This window comes from Anolis sagrei, chromosome 6 (assembly GCF_037176765.1).
Source record: "Anolis sagrei isolate rAnoSag1 chromosome 6, rAnoSag1.mat, whole genome shotgun sequence".
NCBI classification, from domain to species: Eukaryota; Metazoa; Chordata; class Lepidosauria; order Squamata; family Dactyloidae; genus Anolis; species Anolis sagrei.
The window spans coordinates 34,170,194-34,188,202 of NC_090026.1; the positions used below are offsets into that span (position 1 = coordinate 34,170,194).

At 42.5% G+C, this 18,009-nt stretch overlaps 1 protein-coding gene across 2 annotated transcripts in view; it reads right to left on the reverse strand.

Moving 5' to 3' along the window:
* The window catches only part of SP2 (Sp2 transcription factor), a 34,949-nt gene extending 25,345 nt beyond the window's left edge, over nt 1-9,604 (reverse strand). For both annotated transcript variants that reach the window (XM_060780891.2, XM_060780889.2), the window contains exon 1: nt 9,512-9,604. The gene's annotated coding sequence lies outside the window, so the exon portion shown is untranslated. The remainder of the gene's footprint in view (nt 1-9,511) is intronic.
* Between the last annotated feature and the right edge of the window lie 8,405 nt (nt 9,605-18,009).

Here is an 18,009-nt window from a genome sequence, read left to right on the forward strand (position 1 = left end):
CCCTGCCTGAGGGCCAGGCCTGGCCTTTCCTCAGTGTACTCGTGTCGAAGCGCTGGTGATTTAAGAAGGAGGTGGGAAGAGGTGGAGGAGGGGAGGGGGAGCCAGGCGTCCCTATTTCGCAGATTTTGACTTGCCGCAAGTGGTCCTGGAACCTAACCTCCACAATAAGTAAGGGAACACTGAATACTCACCAATATCTGGGTTTATCTAGCACTCTTTGGGCCTTTCCACACAGCCCTATATCCCAGGATATCAAGGCGGAAAATCCCACAATATCTGCTTTAAACTGGATTATCTGAGTCCACAATCAGAGCCCTTAATGACACTCCAACTGATGTTATACAGAAGAAAAATAAGAAGACTGGGTAAAATTTAAAATGAGCACAGTTCTCCCCAGCCAAGAAATAGGTCACCTGCCTGCCCAGATGCTTTGTAATTGCCTGATATTTTATATAGTTTTGTCAGGGTAGGGAAGCTATTCAATTCATTTCCTTTATTCCTTTATCCCATTTGTCATCAATTCACTCTTTGGGCTACACGCAAATCTACCATTTGCCAAAATATATGATCCTGTGCTATTCTTTTTCATTTCTGGCTGAATAGCTTAAATTCGGATAATATTTTGACTTTGGCATTTTAGCGATTATTGTCACAATTTCTTTGTTGTTGTTCAATATTTCTTCCTAATTTTCTACATTAACTTTATAACTATTCCGATCTGGACTCCAAATCAGAGCCTAGGAAGGTAAGTGAGGTCTACACCTGTCTAGTTTTGATGGATGAATTCAATTTGTTCAACATGATGATATCGACACGCTGCTTGGAGAAGTGAGGTCAACCACATGCTTATTTGACCCATGTTCATCTTGGCTGATTAGACCTGCTTCAAGAGGGCTGACCAATGGGTCATAGGGGCTCTAAATGCTTCTTTGAAAGGGAAGCAACGTTTCTAAAAGAAGCAGTTGGACAACTACTGTTGAAAGAGACCTTCACTGTATGCCAACCCCAATGGAGATTATTTAGCTAGTTTCTTAACTCCGGTTTATAAGTAAGATCTTAAAGCTGGGAGTAGCACTACAACTCCAGACATTCACGGATTAAAATGTTTACTTAAATTAATTCTAGTCTGGTTTCAAAACTGGCTCCTGGACTGAAACCTTTCTAGTTGCTTTGCTTGGTGAACTGGACAGGTGGAACATATCCTTGGAAGTTCTACTGAACCTCTCAGTAGTTCAGAAGCATCAATCTTGCTACATTTCTGGATCATATAGCTGATACGGGATTTGTCATTCTGGCACTTCTTGGCTGACTCTTCCCAGAAAGTGATGCTGGGGGACTCTGGTTCACCCTTCTAATTACTGGTCTTTGGGGTCTCACAAGTCTCAATACCATCTATTATATTTTTTTTTTTTTTGCTCTATATCAAAGTAGTAGGGGAGGTCGCCCAGAGTTATGCAGTCAAATATCATCAATATGATATTAAGTAGTTCTAGCTTTCTTTTGCAATAGAGGTTAAGAAGCCTATCGTAGTCCTGAATCATCTATTTTGGTGAAGACAACTGTGGAAGACATAAGAAGCATTAGCTGCATCCTCCACTGCAAAACAAACCATTTCCCCCCAAGTGCTCTTTAGGGAACATGAAGGACTGGTTTGGGGTTCTTCCTGGACCCCGTGAGTTGCTAGTGCATGTGATCGCAACCTCAAGGTTAGAGTTCTGCAGTACGTTTTACACTGAGTTACCTCTGTATCAAGTTCAGAAACTTCAATTAGTTCAAAACATGACAGCCAAACTAGTTACAGGAACATCCAGGAATGGGCATATTACATCTATAAACAGTCACTCCACTGATTGCCAATTAGTTTTCAAGCAAAGTACAAAGTGTTGAATTTGATCTTTAAAGCTCCTCATGGTTTGGGTCCAGGTTACCTACAGGATTGTCTTTTCCGATACCATCCACTCTGCACACTGAGGACCTCTGGGGGGGCATCTATTGAAGCCAGCCAGAACCCAATTGGCAACCGTCACACAGACGACCTTTTCATCAGCTGCCTCAGGATTGTGGAAATCTGACAGCAAAATCAGCTGCCGCAATTTAGGAGACAGGTCTACCCAGTCCATTTTTAACTATAATTTTTAAACTATTTTTTGTGTTTATTGCATTTTAGTCTTTGTTTTGTGTATTTTAATGTATGCATTTCATAGAGATACATTTTAATATACGTATTTTACATAATTTCATAATTATGTTATTTTAACTGTGCTGTACCCCATCTCGAGCCTTGAGGAGAGCCAGGCAAGAAATAAATAATTGGGAAGCCTTTAAAGACAATTTTTAAAATCGCAAACTTTAATTTTTACCGCGGTGGGTTCCAGTTGTGATGCAAGTGCCATCTGCACCTAGTAGAATTTATTTTATTTTGGAATTTTTATTTTGGATTTTTTTTTTTTAAAAAAAAAGTTTATTCCTGGGAGGTCTTTTTTGTGAATGCACAATCTGCACTCTATCCCCTTCTGATCTACATTGCAGAAATGGATTAATGAAAAACTGAAGCTCAGGACAAAAGTTCTCTTGGTTTGTAGGAAAGCAACCTATTTGGACTACCTTGTACTCCATCTGGAAAATCTGATTTCTACCCCAAAACCCCGCAATCTTCCTAGAAGGTCACATAGCTGCTGCTAAGGAGAGTCAATCTGACCATAATGGTTGATATTTTAATTACCACTTGATCAGACAACTGTAATATTTCCTACATGGAGCTGTCCTTGAAAATTGTTCAGAGGCTACTGCTAGTGCAAAATGTGGCTGTTCATGGATGCATACTATAGAGATTGTATATCATCGGTCTTGTTGAAACCACATTGTTTTTCAATTTGCTCTCAAATGCATGGTGCTACTTTTGAGCGACAAAGTTGTAAATTATATGTGGGCAACTGTCGCAGGTCTAGCAAGTACTTTTAAGTGTCAGGATTGCCTGGGTACTGCATGGACATTCCATGTAAAATAAAACATCCCACATATGCATATTTAAGGCTGATAAAAATAGACATTTTTGATGTTCAACAGTACAGAGAGGCCTTGCCACCTTTTTAAAAAGGTAAACTTTTGTACCTCAAGGATTCCAGGAGCAGGAATTCACCCCTCCCTCCCCACACACACACATTCCTTTTTGGCAGAAATATTAATTGAAGGGTCTAGAGATGAGAAGGGCTGCAAAAATATCTATATCGATCCCCATGACCACATTTCACTCAACGCTGCCCTAAATGTTTAGGACCTGAATAGTAAAAAAAGCCACCACTTCCTTTATGAATCTGTTCAAAAGCTGAGATAGAGGCTATGTTGCTTAACCCCCCAACCTGAAACAGTATATTGATGAGTAAATATAATAGGGCTTTTTATTTAGCTATATACTGGAAATGAAGCAACATCGGGCCCATTGATTGGGGAATGATTGTGGTATCACAGGTACTGTAGATTTTATTCTAGATGAAGGCAATGGCACACTACCTCTGAGTATTCCTTACCTTAAAAAACCCTATGAAATTCATGGGGTCACCATAAAGGAATATACACACATAGATACACATGATTGAAGCTTCCCTCCAAGCTTCCAGCATTAATTCCTAAGAACAGAGAAGGCTGTTCCAACAATTTATTTGGTGGTGATTCATAAATAAACAAATATTTCCCATTCTTAAATGTCTTTAATTTTTGGGAGGTGTACATCATCTTAAAAGACACTGACAGACTGTGCAATGATAGATACAAGCTTCAAATAAATAAAATGTCAAAGCTAGGAAGTGAAACATGAGATAAAATTTCAAGATTTGAATTAAAACCAATTCCATTACTAGACTTCTGGGGCAGATTAAAGATGAGACTGGAGATTACATGGTGATGACGACACACATGCTGATAGATGTATAGGTTTTATTATTGTTGTTGTTATGTTTATTTATATCCAGCTTTTTCTCTCCATACGGAGACTCAAAGTGGCTTACAATTAAAAGCATTACAATACAACTTAAAATATACAAATATTGAAACAGTATTAAACATCATTAATATTTAAAACAATTCAAGTTAAAACCATAAAAGCACCCCTTGACTAGATCTCAAACACCATCTTTAAACGCCTGTCTAAATAAAAAGGTTTTAGCCTGCTTCCAAGGAGGCACTGACCAGCACCTTCACCCACTCTGTCTGTCCCCCTCTGGCCTGTTTGATCAACCAGGAAGGGCAAGGATCTGGAATACATGTGGTAGCTCCCACCTCTCCAAAGATCCTGACAACATCCCATTTCTGCTTCCCATCCTAAGGTTGAATAAATTGAAAGGTATCAATCAACACTGGATAATCAGGAGCCAAAGTTACATCCACTGGAAATTTATCAATAACAGCATCCAAGTTGGAACGGATCTGAGTGACTTTATCTACAAAGTGCCGTACAAATTCATCACAGCAAGCTGCTGAACGGTCAGGGGTTTCTCCTTGATGACCAGTATGTAATAGCCCTCTGACCACTCAAAACAGCTCAGTTGGATGGTTCCTTGCAGTTGCAATGTTAGCAGCAAGTAAAGATTTCTCTGCTGCCTCCACTGCCGTGGAGTAGGCTTTCAAATACTCTCTAGCCTGTGCTGTGTCAGATTCGCTTTGAGTTCTCCGCCAACGTCACTCTAGCCTATGTCTCACATGCTTCATCACTGCCAACCCCTTGGAAAACTAAGGGGTTGGTTTGGCTCTGCTTTGTGAGAAAGGACATTTAGGAGTGATTGTGTCCACTGTCCTGGCCATTTCCCCAGAGGTCAGCCAGAGCTTTGACAGAATTGCTGATCAAGGTGACATGAAAATCCCCAAGAGCCATCAGGAATCCATCCGGATTCATAAGCCTCCTGGGGTGGAGCATCTTAATTGATCCCCCACCCCTGCGGAAGTTTGAAGTCCCAGCGAATCTAAACCTGACCTGGTAGTGATTGGTCCATGACAACAGAACTGTGACCAGTTCCTTCACACTACTATCATCATCCCATCCTGAACAGAAACCAAGGTCCAAAATGTGTCCTGCAGAATGGGTAGGGCAAAACACCACTTGAGACAGATCCATAGCTGTTATTTTACTGGCAAAATCCTGATAGATGTCAGTCGAATAAAGGCTAGAAAAAAATCAAGCCCTTAGATTTATGAATAAAAACATATCAAGCACTACTACAGGTGAGTATTGGATTTACTAATAACAAAAGCAGGCACGGGCTCAATGACTTGTGGCTTTGGATATGTCATATGTGTGATAATTTGATTATGGAATTATATATGTAAAATTGTATACTCAAACACAATGTACATCTAGTTTCCATTTCTGCTTCCCATGTCTATCCCATGTTTTTCTAGTATCTGCTTACTCAGGGACCAAAATATTGACCTGCTGGATTCCACCCTATGAAAAGACACAGGAAGATGGCTAATAGTAAGAAACTCAGTAGCATAACGATATGCGTCCCTGGGTTGCTGTAAGTTTTTTGGGCTGGATGGCCACGATCCAGAAGGATTCTCTCCTGACGTTTCGCCTGCATCTCTAAAATCATAACAGTAAATAAAGACAAGGGAGCTCCAGACAAGAAACAATAAGGAACAGCTAATCACCTCTCAATAAAGGATTCCCCCAGGCAGTAGAAACTGCACCTTGAAACTGCTAAGCCATTAAATGCTAATTTAATTAAATGCTACCATGCACAATCCAAAGTGCTGGGTTTAGCCTATAAAGCCCCAAACCAGTGGTTCTCAACCTGGGGTCCCCAGATGTTTTTGGCCTACAACTCTCAGAAATCCCAACAGCTGGTAAACTGGCTGGGATTTCTGGGAGTTGTAGGTCAAAAAACATCTGGGGACCCCAGGTTGAGAACCACTGCTAAACGGTTCTGGCCCAACTTACATGTCCGAATGCATCTCCCCTTATGAACCACCTAGGATCTTAAGATCGTCTGGGGTGGCCCTGCTCTCGTTACCGCCTTCGTCACAAGTACGTTTGGCGGAGACGAGAGACAGGGCCTTCTCAATGGTGGCCCCTCGGCTGTTGAACGCCCTCCCTATAAATATTAGATTGGCCACTTCCCTTTTAACATTCCAGAAAAAAAATCAAGACATGGCTTTTTGAGCAAGCATTTGCAAATGCAGAGTAACTGACATAGGAAAATGGAATGACTAGACAATGAGTTTGGACAACGTTTTTAACAAGGAGATACTATGAAATTATATTTTACTAGCTATCCCCTGCCACGCGTTGCTGTGCCCACTCTCTGTATATGTGTTTTGTGTGTGTATATGTGTATATATATTTGTGTATATGTGTGTTTGCGTATATATATAAGTGGTTTTGCATATGTGTTGTAATGTATTTTTTGTTTTTTGGCTTTTTAAGTCTCTTCTGCTGTGAACCTGCCCGATCCCTCCAATCCTCGGGGGATGTTCTCCTTTCACCCCCGCTGTTATCTCAGGCCTGCCTTGTAGGAACAAGGGAGAGGGTTTTCTCCTCAGTGGCTCCCCGACTATGGAATACATTGCCTGGTGAGATTAGGCAAGCTCCCACTTTAGAAAGTTTTAAGAAGAATCTCAAAACCTGGCTTTTCCGTTGCGCTTTTGGAGATTAACCATGCAATCTTATATTGCTATTATCCCTCAACATTTGTACACCTCCTCTCCCGCACGAAGTCCCTTCTCGACCCCATTCCTGAAGAGGTTTTCCCTCACAAACAATCTACTCCATCTCTATCTCACCCCGTGTTTTTAGCTTTAGTATTTCACTCTGTACATGAAGCCCGCTCACTGTTCCTGTGTTATGAATGATTTTATTGTAATTTTATATTGTTTGCTGTATTCTTATGTTTTATGTAATTTATTATGTTGTTGATTTTGTTGTTTTTTATTTCATTTATTGTACTGCATTGTTGGGCTTGGCCTCATGTAAGCCGCCCCGAGTCCCCATCGGGGAGATGGTGGCAGGGTATAAATAATAATAATAATAATAATTATTATTATTATTTGGAACACAACAAGATGAGTCCACAGCAGATAATCTGCTGGCTGTTGAATTGGATCACAGGTCGGACACTTCCCAAGTGAATAGGACTGTGTGATGTATCGGCAAATAATGCGTGCAGATCCCAGTAAGGTGGCCTTCTGCAGCTGGTAATTTTGTCAGTGTCGATTGTGTTTAAGTGCAGGCCAAGGTCTTTAGGCACTGCACCCAGTGTGCTGATCACCACTGGAACCACCTTTACTGGCTCTTTAAATCCTCATATCGTGTCAGCTTTTCCAGTTTATTATTATTATTTTCCAGTGTTTTTATGAGTGATGGTCACTCATTGGCCTGATAGGTGTATTGTGTCCAAATTTAGTGTCAATTCGTCCAGTAGTTTTTTAGTTATGTTAATCCCACAAATGAACATTACATTTTTATTTATATAGACTAGCCGTCCCCTGCCACGTGTTGCTGTGGCCCAGTCTGGTGATCTGGAAAATAAAGTAATGAGGAAGTGTTCATTTCTAATATATGTAACGTCTTTATGCTTGTGGGTAAAAAGTATTTTTTTGCTGTTTCTTTGTCAGTGTTGATAGGGAAATTGTCTGGTTTGCCTACTCTGGAACATGCAACATATAATTGTCCTTCTTTAGAGGTCCCTTTCAGATCTATGATACTGTATCTCCCTGTGTGTGAATCAAATATATCTATCTATATCTATGGCTCTTTGTCAGGAGGACTTTGATTATATTTTCTTCCCCTGGTGAAGGGAGTTGGACTGGATGGCCTTAAGTATTTTCTGTTGGTCATGGGGGTTCTGTGTGGAAAGTTCGCCCCAATTCTGTTGTTGTTGGGATTCAGACTGCTCTTTTATTGTAGGTGAACTATAAATCCCAGTAACTAAAACTCCCAAATGTCAATGTCTATGTCCCCCAAACTCCATCTGTGTTCATATTTGAGCATATGGAATATTCATGCCAAATTTGGTCCAGATCCATCATTATTTGAGCCCACATTTGTGCTCTCTGGATGTAGGTGAACTATAACTCCCAAACCCAAGGCCAATGCCCATTAAACCCTTCCAGTTTTTTCTGTCATGGGAGCCCTGTGTGTTAAGTGTGGCCAAATTCCATCATTGGTGGAGTTCGGAATGCTGTTTGATTGTAGTTTAACTATAAATCCCAGCAACTACAACTCCCAAATGACAAAATCAATTTTTTGAGTGAAGGACATACACTGGATTGTTAGGTGTCTTGTGTCCAAATTTGGTGTCAATTCGTCCAGTGGCTTTTGAGTTGTTAATCCCACAAACCAACATTACATTTTTATTTATATAGATTTGTTGGTGTTTATTATATGTTATGTTTTTAATTGTATTTATGACATTGTAAGCATTGAATTTTGCCCTGTTAACCGCCTTGAATCACCTACGGGCTGAGAAAGGTGGCATAGTTTTAAATTTTATGTTGTCTTATTGATAATGTTATATGTTTATCGTGTATGTTTTATTTTAATTGCTTGTATTGTTGTGATTATTGCTTGCATTGTTGTGTTTGGGCTCGGCCTCATGTAAGCCGCACCGAGTCCCTTGGGGAAAGGGTAGGGTAAAGGTTGTCCCCTGACATTAAGTCCAGTCATGTCTGACTCTGGGGTGTGGTGCTAATCTCCATTTCTAAGCCGAAGATCCAGCGTTGTCCATAGACACCTCCAAGGCCATGTGGCTAGCATGACCGTATGGAGCGCCGTTACCTTCCCGCCAGAGCGGTACCTATTGATCTACTCACATTTGCATGTTTTTGAACTGCTAGGTTGGCAGAAGCTAGGGCTGACAGCTGAACCTCATGCCGCTCCCTGGAATCGAACCTGCGACCTTTTGGTCAACAAGCTCAGCAGCTCAGTGCTTTAACCCACTGCGCCACCGGGCTGTGGGGAGATGGTAGCGGGGTACAAATAAAGTGTTGTTGTTATTATTATTATTATTATTATACAAATACAGTAAATAAATAAATAATGAAGGTGGCCAATTGAAACATTCATACCTACCTCCAACAGACAAGAGTTCTTTCTCCCACCCTGGTCATTCCATAGATATATAAACCCCATTTTCCTAGTTTCCAGCAGACCTCACAACCTCTGAGGATGCCTGCCATAGATGCAGGTGAAGCGTCAGGAGAGAATGCTTCTGGAACCTGGCCCTACAGGATATCAGCCTTGAGCGGGATCCCTTCGCTGCCCTTTGAACCCTAGGCACGCTGGTTGCCCGAAGCCCGCCTGATTCTGACGGGTCCCCGAGGAGGCGGGCTCTCCGCTTGGCCCCGCCCCCTTCCGGTCCCAGTTGCTTCAGCCCCCTTCGCGCGCGCCGGGCCCCCTCCCTCGGAGCCCCCCTCCCTTTCCACGGAGCCCTCCTTTTTCCCCTTCGCGACTCCACTCCCACTTCTCGGGACCGCTTTCCCCTCCTCAGGGCCTGAAGCCCGCCCCGCTAGGCTCACTTACCGGCGGGGAAGAGGAGGCGGCAGCAGCTCGGACCCCCCTCACGGCGCCATCTTCCTCCTCCTCAGCAGCCCGGGCACCGCCCTGCAAGGCCCGCCTATTCCTCTGACGGGTGGCCAATCCCTGCTCTGCATTTTTAGAGAGTAACCAATCAGCTTCCATCATCTTGACTCACGTTGCCGCCTTCGGCACGATTGACATCCCTTCCCGCCAATCGCCGCCTTCTTTTTCGAGTGTCCCGGTTGAACCAATAGAAATGAAGAGTTTTGACAATGACGGACGCCAGGTCGAGGCCCAATCGGTTTGCGCGGAACTGGAGATTGATTTGAACTCTCGCCAATGGGCGTTGAGAACGACGTCACGCCTCCCGCGGATTGATAGGAAAGGATTGCGAGGGAGAAGAGAGAAGAAACAAACAAACATCCCGACGCGCAGGGCTTAATGAAGGGGCGGGATTTATTTTCAGAGGCCTATGATTGGTCGGAGGCAGGAGAAGTCTTTGACAAGCAGCCAATAGAAAAATTAGGTTGACTTCTCTCCGCCCCCAAGAACCACCTGGACTCACCTGGGTCTGGGAATCCTTCAGCATTTTAGGAAGTCGTCCACACTTGAATGAATGCAGCTTGACACCGCTTTAGTTGCCAATGCTCAATACCATGGGACTCCAGGAGTTGTAGTTTTACTGGGTTTTTCATCTTCACTGCCAAAGAGTGATGGTTCTTCACCAAACTACAATTCCCAGGATCCCATAGCATTGAAACTGGTATCAAACTGCATTCATTCTATAGTGTAGATCATGGCATTCATTGACCTTGTAAAGGCATTCAACACAGTGAATCGCGGTGCTCTCTGGACCATCCTCCAAAAAAATCAGGTGCCCTAACAAATTAATTTTGTTATTTATTTTGACCAGATTGCCAGTATCTGCTGGATAATGGAGAAAGGCAGGGAGTTTCAGAAAAACATCTATTTCTGCTTCATTGACTCTTCTAAAGCCTTTGACTGTGTGGATCATAATAAATTGTGGCAAGTTCTGGGTGGGATGGGCATCCCAAGCCACCTTGTCTCTCTCCTGAGGAATCTGTACAAGGACCAAGTAGCAACAGTAAGAACTGACCACGGAACAACAGACTGGTTCAAGATTGGGAAAGGCGTACGGCAAGGCTGCATCCTCTCACCCAACCTTTTTAATTTGTATGCAGAACACATCATGCGATGTGCGGGGCTTGATGAATGCAAAGCTGGGGTGAAAATTGCTGGAAGAAACATTAACAACCTCAGATATGCAGATGACACCACTCTGATGGCCGAAAGCGAGGAGGAGCTGAGGAGCCTTCTAATCAAGGTGAAAGAAGAAAGCACAAATGCTGGGTTGCAGCTAAACCTCAAAAAAACCAAGACTATGGCAACAAGAATGACTGACAACTGGAAAATAGAGGGAGAAAATGTGGAGGCCATGACAGACTTTGTATTTCTACGCGCAAAGATTACTGCAGATGCAGACTGTGGCCAGGAAATCAGAAGACGCTTACTTCTTGGGAGGAGAGCAATGTCCAGTCTCGATAAAACAGTAAAGAGTAGAGACATCATACTGGCAACGAAGATCCGCATAGTCAAAGCCATGGTATTCCCTGAGAGAGATGCTTTTGAGCTGTGGTGTTGGAGGAAAAGTACTGAGAGTGCCTTGGACTGCGAGAAGATCCAACCCATCCATCCTCCAGGAAATAAAGCCCGACTGCTCATTGGAGGGAAGGATACTAGAGACAAAGCTGAAGTACTTTGGCCACATCATGAGGAGACAGCAAAGCCTAGAGAAAACAATTATGCTGGGGAAAGTGGAAGGCAAAAGGAAGAGAGGCCGACCAAGGGCAAGATGGATGGATGGCATCCTTGAAGTGACTGGACTGACCTTGAAGGAGCTGGGGGTGGTGACGGCCGACAGGCAGCTCTGGCGTGGGCTGGTCCATGAGGTCATGAAGAGTCGGAAACGACTGAACGAATGAACAACCAACAACAACAAATTTGTGAACATCCTGCGGCTCCTCCATGATGACATGATGGCAACATTCTTGGTCAGCAATGGCTCCCAAAGTGACCCATTTAAGGTGGAATCAGGTGTTAAACAGGGATGTGTTATTGCCCCAACTTTATTCTCCATCTTCATCGCTATGATACTTCACCTTGTTGATGGGAAGCTTCCTACCGGAGTGGAAATCATCTATTGAACAGATGGCAAGCTATGTAACCTCAGCAGACTGAAAGCCAAAACCAAAGTTACAACTGTTATAGAACTCGAATATGCTGATGACAATGTCGTCTGTGCACATTCAGAAGAAGACCTACAAACCACTCTAAACACCTTTGCAGAAGCATACGAGAAGCTCGGCCTGTTATTGAACATCGAGAAAACCAAAGTGCTGTTCCAGCAGTCACCAGCCAATCTCTCTGCAATGCCAGAAATACAGCTTAATGGTGTAACATTAGAAAATGTTGACCATTTTCTCTACCTTGGCAGCCACCTCTCCACAAAAGTCAACATTGACACTGAAATACAACACCGCCTGAGCTCTGTGAGTGCAGCTTTTTTCCGAATGAAGCAGAGAGTGTTTAAAGACTGAGACATCCGTAGGGATACCAAGGTGCTTGTTTATAAAGCGATTGTCCTCCCAACCCTGCTATATGCTTGTGAGACATGGACAGTCTACAGATGTCACATGCAACTTCTGGAACAATTCCATCAGCACTGCCTCCGAAAAATCCTGCAAATCTATTGGGAAGACAAGCGGACAAATGTCAGTGTGCTGGAAGAAGCAAAGACCACCAGCACTGAAGTGATGGTCCTCCGCCTTCAACTCCGCTGGACTGGCCACGTTGTCTGGATGCCCAACCACCGTCTCCCAAAGCAGTTGCTCTACTCTGAACTCAAGACCAGAAAACAGAACGCTGGTGGGCAGGAAAAAAGATTTAAAGATGGGCTCAAAGCCAACCTTAAAAACTGGTATAGAAAAAAATGCCAAGAGGAAGGTACGTCAAGCCAACCCTGACCGGGACCGCCTTCTACCTGGAAACCAGTGCCCTCATTGGAAGAGAACATGCAGATTAGGAATAGGGCTCCACAGTTATCTACCAGTACACCGATCTTGGAAGACAGTCCTACTCGGACAACGAGGGATCGCCTAAGTAAATAAGTAAGTATAGTGTAGATCAGGCATGGGCAAATTTTGGCCCTCCAGGTGTTTTGGACTTCAACGCCCACAATTCCTAACAGCATATCAGCTGTTAGCAAAAGTCAAAACTACGAATGTGGAGGAATTACAACTAAACTAGATACCATCCTCTTGTGCTGTTTCAGAGAAAATGCCTTGCAACTCTTAGGTAAAGGTAAAGGTTTTCCCCTGACATTAAGTCCAGTCGTGTCTGACTCAGGTGTGGTGCTCATCTCCATTTCTAAGCCGAAGAGCCAGCGTTGTCTGTAGACATCTCCAAGGTCATGTGGCCGGCATGACTGCATGGAGCGCTTACAACTCTAGAGGGCACCAAATACTTTTGAGAATACAAAAGACATACTGTGAGCTCAGAGGTCCTGTTCTTCTTCTGTTGTTGTTGTTGTTGTTGTTATTATTAGATGTAACATTTGTTACCAGAATTATTACTAAGGTATGCACATAGTACTAAACTGAGCACTAGCACTAGAACCCAGAAAGTAGAAGGACTAGTGACACCTATCAGTGGGCCATCAGCTGCCATGATTCAATGAATTTTGGACTGGAATATCAGTGGCCCTTCCACACATCTAAATAAAATCCTACATTATCTTCTTTGAACTGGAATATATGGCAGTGTGGACTCAGATAACCCAGTTCAAAGCAAATATTGCGGGGTTTTCTGCCATTATATTATGGATTATGTGACTGTGTGGAAGGGCCCATAGTAGTCACATTAGGAAAAACATTGCTTCACATTAGATATTTTGACAAGCACAGGCATAGGAGCTCAACCTGTGGAATGGATGCTGCAAAACTAGTCTTAGGTCCCTTCTACCATATAAAATCCAGATTATCTGCTTTGAACTGGATTATATGGAAGTGTAGACTCAGATAGTCTGGGATCAGATCCCAGGACAAAGGGCAGCGTAGGTCCAGTTTAAGGCTGAATTTAACCTGCTCTATGCCCTCCTTCTACAATGCCATATAATACTTTGACAAACATGGGCATGGGAGCTCAACCTGTGGAATGGATGTTGCCAAACTAGTCTATGGCCCCTTCTACACTGCCATATAATCCAGTTCAATACAGATAATCTGGATTTTATATATAGCAGTGTAGAAGGGGCCTAAATCCCAGAATCAGATCCCAGATTATCTACTTTAAACTGGATTATATGAGTTTACATTGCCAAATAATCTGGGAAAAAGCAGATAATCTGGGGTCAGATGTTTGCATAGAGGGCAGTGTAGATCCAGCCTGAGTCTTCAACCTCTAAGGTCTGGGTTAGAGCCTATAGAAACTGGTCAGTGATCATCTTTATGAATTTGTGGGCCAACAAATTTTCAATCCATACGAACTTTTCATAACAGAATATTTTCTTCTGGTTTCTTTCTGCAGCAATATTGTTATATCATTATCATCATGAGTGATTGCTTGTGGCCGAATATGATTGTCTTCCAGAGATAGAGTCTTGGCAGTGGGACCTATCCAGAATCCATGTGGATTATCACATTGAGGACATAGATTTCCAGATGGAAGGTGGTTTGCTTGATGCACCTTCCTCTTGAAACATTCCTTCCTTTTGTCCTCTATTCATGCCTCTTCAAAGTCCATAGCACTAGGGTAACAGCTGATCTTCAATTTGAACCTTCAAGGGCCAGGGCTTCCAAGTTCTTGGTGTTTATACCACCTTTTTAAAGGTTAGCTTTAGGCCCATCTTTAAATTGCCCCTGGATATGAGATAGTTTTTCTTTTCTTTTCCCCCATCTAAATAATAATAATAATAATAATAATAATAATAATAATAATAATAAATCCATAGAATCATAGAATTGTAGTTGTAAAGGACTTCATGGGCCATGCAGTCCAAGCCAATCAAAACACCCCACCTTGACAGCCTCTGCTTAAAAACCTGCAGAGAAGGAGACTCTGCCACATCCCCTTGTTCTTTTGCATTGGGTCTTTATAAGCCCACAGGGCAGAGACTTTTGTCTCTCTTTCTGAATTCCAAGCTGCTCTGAGATCCTTTTCATTCATACAGCAGGATGTAAATCAAGGATAGGAATGTTTTGGACTGGCAAGGTAGGCGTGTGTCAAATAAAACCTCATGGCCACGTTAAACCCTGGGGCCAAACTAGCTAATCCCAGGTATAAATAGAAATATAGTATATCTCATTTTTGTGCAGAAGGCAGTAACTCATTGGTTGGCTCAAATTACTGTCCTGGGGTCTATCCACACGACATAATTATAGCACTACAATTCTATTTTAACAATGATGGCGTTATCTTATGGAATCCTGGTGCTTGTACTTTGGTGAGGCATTCGAACTCTCTGGCTGAAATTTCTAAATAACGGTCCCTCAACTGCAAATTCCAGAATTCCAAGGGATATTACAACATCATCATCATCATCAACAACAACAATAATAGAAGGCTCTCCGTGGACAGTTCCTGGGAAAAAATTGAGAGCCAAATTAACAAAGAAAAAGCATGGATGTGGCTCAGAAATTGAACTTTGAAAAATGAGACAGAGGGCCTGACTCTGGCAGCCCAAGAACAAGCCATTAGAACAAATTCCATCAGAGCCAGAATTAAAAAGTTGACAACAGATTCCAAATGTATCTTCTGCAAGGAAGCAGATGAAACAATAGATCATATCCTCAGCTGCTGCAAGAAGATCGCGCAGACAGACCATAAGCAGAGGCATAACACTGTTGCTCAGATGATTCATTGGAATTTGTGCCACAAATACTATCTGCCTGTGACAAAGAATTGGTGGGATCACAAGCCTGAAAAAGTTACAGAGAATGAACACACCAAACTACTCTGGGACTTCCAAATTCAGACTGACAGAGTTTTGGAGCACAATACTTCTGACCTCATGATCGTGTTAAAAAACAGAGTGTGGATCGTCAGCGTTGGAATCGCAGGTGACAGCAGGATTGCTGACCATGGCATATGTTCTGTATCAGAAACTAGAGGTGATGTGTCTATCTAATGCAATTTTCTGAATCAGCACCCGAACCGAATATAAAGTTGACCAAAAACTGATTCGTAACCCTTTTGGTACTGATGTTGGAGAGTGGTCCCTGGTCAAGTGGTCCCTGGTCAAAAAAAGGCTGGGAATCACTGTATTACTCAATAAACTTAGACATGAGTGAACATTAAACATATATCGTTAAAAGTAGTTAAAATAAATTGCATTAAAATGGCTAACACTATGGCAGTTAAAATAGAGTAATTGTGCTATAGTGTCTAGTATGAAAGGGCACTATGCTAATTGTTGATAGGCAACTTCAGATGAGGCCCTGGTCTTATTTCTTTAGGGCTGCATCTATCCAGTGGCATTAATGCGGTTTTACACTACTTTAATCATGGCTCAGTGCTATGGACTCATGAGAGTCATAGTTTAACAAGGTTTTTTCAAATTATTATTTAGTGTTCTCTGCCAAAGAATGCTGGTGCCTCACCAAACTACAAATCCCATGATTCCATAGCACTGAACTATGGCATTTAAAGCATTGTCAAACTACATTAATTCTACAGTGTAGATGTCTTCTGGGTCCTTGGGTTTTAAACTTAATTTCGGGTAGACAGCATTTCAAACAGGATCTTTTGAAACAGAACTGTTCCCTGAAATACAGGATATATGGTTACTCAGCATGCAAAATGCCTGTGTATCACAGGAGGCATGCTGTGTGTGCATAGACTTGATAGAAAATATTCTTATATGAGATGAATGGATAATCACAATTTCACCCATCCAATATCTTTTTAAAACAATGAACAGCAGGAGGCATCCAGTGCCACACCAGGCTTGGCAAGCGCCATCCAAATAAGCAAGATTCAAGACTCTGGAGTGGAAGACAAATGTAGGAAACAACACTACTACAGCGATTTTATAGGGAAAGTGTAAATGGTATCATTGTATCCTCACCGTCTTTGCAAGTACGGAAAACTGTTTTTCAAGAAGAGCAAGAGACTCATGAAAAAGTCCAGAGACTCATGTGCCCCTCATTTTTAAAAGTACAATGTCTCTGAAAATGAGGGATGCATATGAAAATCACTGATGATTTTCATGAAAATCAGTAGATGTGGTTTCTGCATGTGGAATATATCCTTTGAATTGGCATGGCTAAACCATTCATGTTTTCCTCTGAAAATCCCTATGTAATAACCAGTTTAAGATAATTGCTATCATGCTATCTTGTAGCAGTAATTTCTTAGGAAGTCACTGCCCCAACATGCATTGACCACTATCTCGGGAGGAGTGACTTACACAGCAGATTACTAATGTTGTAGGCAATGAGGCTATATATTTCAGTTGAACATCAAAAACTGAAGCTCAACCCTGACATATAGATGTTTTTGAGCATTTATATGCAAATCCAAAATGCTGGTGATAATAGTTTCTCCCCTTCTATGGCACAAGGCTACTTTAAATGTAGGCAGAGAGGAGGGGTTCAAGCCAGAACACCAGGAACCAGAACATATATCAACAACCCCAGCGTGACTGACAACCCTGCCCTTCATAGTCCCCAGAATGTCTCAACTCCATTCCAAGTGTAACTAGAAACCACAGTGTTATTGAGAATCTTTGATCCTCCCATCAAACACAGAGGAAGCTAAAACTGGGTGTCAAAACAGTCCCATTGCTCTTTTTCCTACCACCCCTTCTTCACAACCTGCATCAGAAAAAAACAAGCAGGTTCCGGCTTGCCCTGGGGTTGAGAGATTGTTTGCAAGGGAGATACAACAACCTGTTGTAGATTAAAATGGTTACAACAGTTAAAGGTGTTTGCATGCATATTTTAGCAGAGTTTACAAAAGAATAGTCAAAACATACATAGGCCAAATAGGAGGAAGGGAGGAAGAGAAAATTATGTGGCTATAAGACAAAATTATTATTATTATTATTATTATTATTATTAATAATAACTTTATTTTTATACCCCGCCTCCATCTCCCCGAAGCCCCTGGTGGTGCAGTGAGTTAAACCCCTGTGCTGGCAGGACTGAAGACCGACAGGTCGCAGGTTCAGATCCAGGGAGAGGTGGATGAGCTCCCTCTATCAGCTCCAGCTCCTCATGCGGGGACATGCGAGAAGCCTCCCACAAGGATGATAGAACATCAAATCATCCGGGCGTCCCCTGGGCAACGTCCTTGCAGACGGCCAATTCTCTCACACCAGAAGCGACTTGCAGTTTCTCAGGTCACTCCTGACACGACAAAAAAAAAATCTCCCCGAAGGGACTCAGGGTGGTTTACAAAGGGACATGCCCAGCAAATACAGA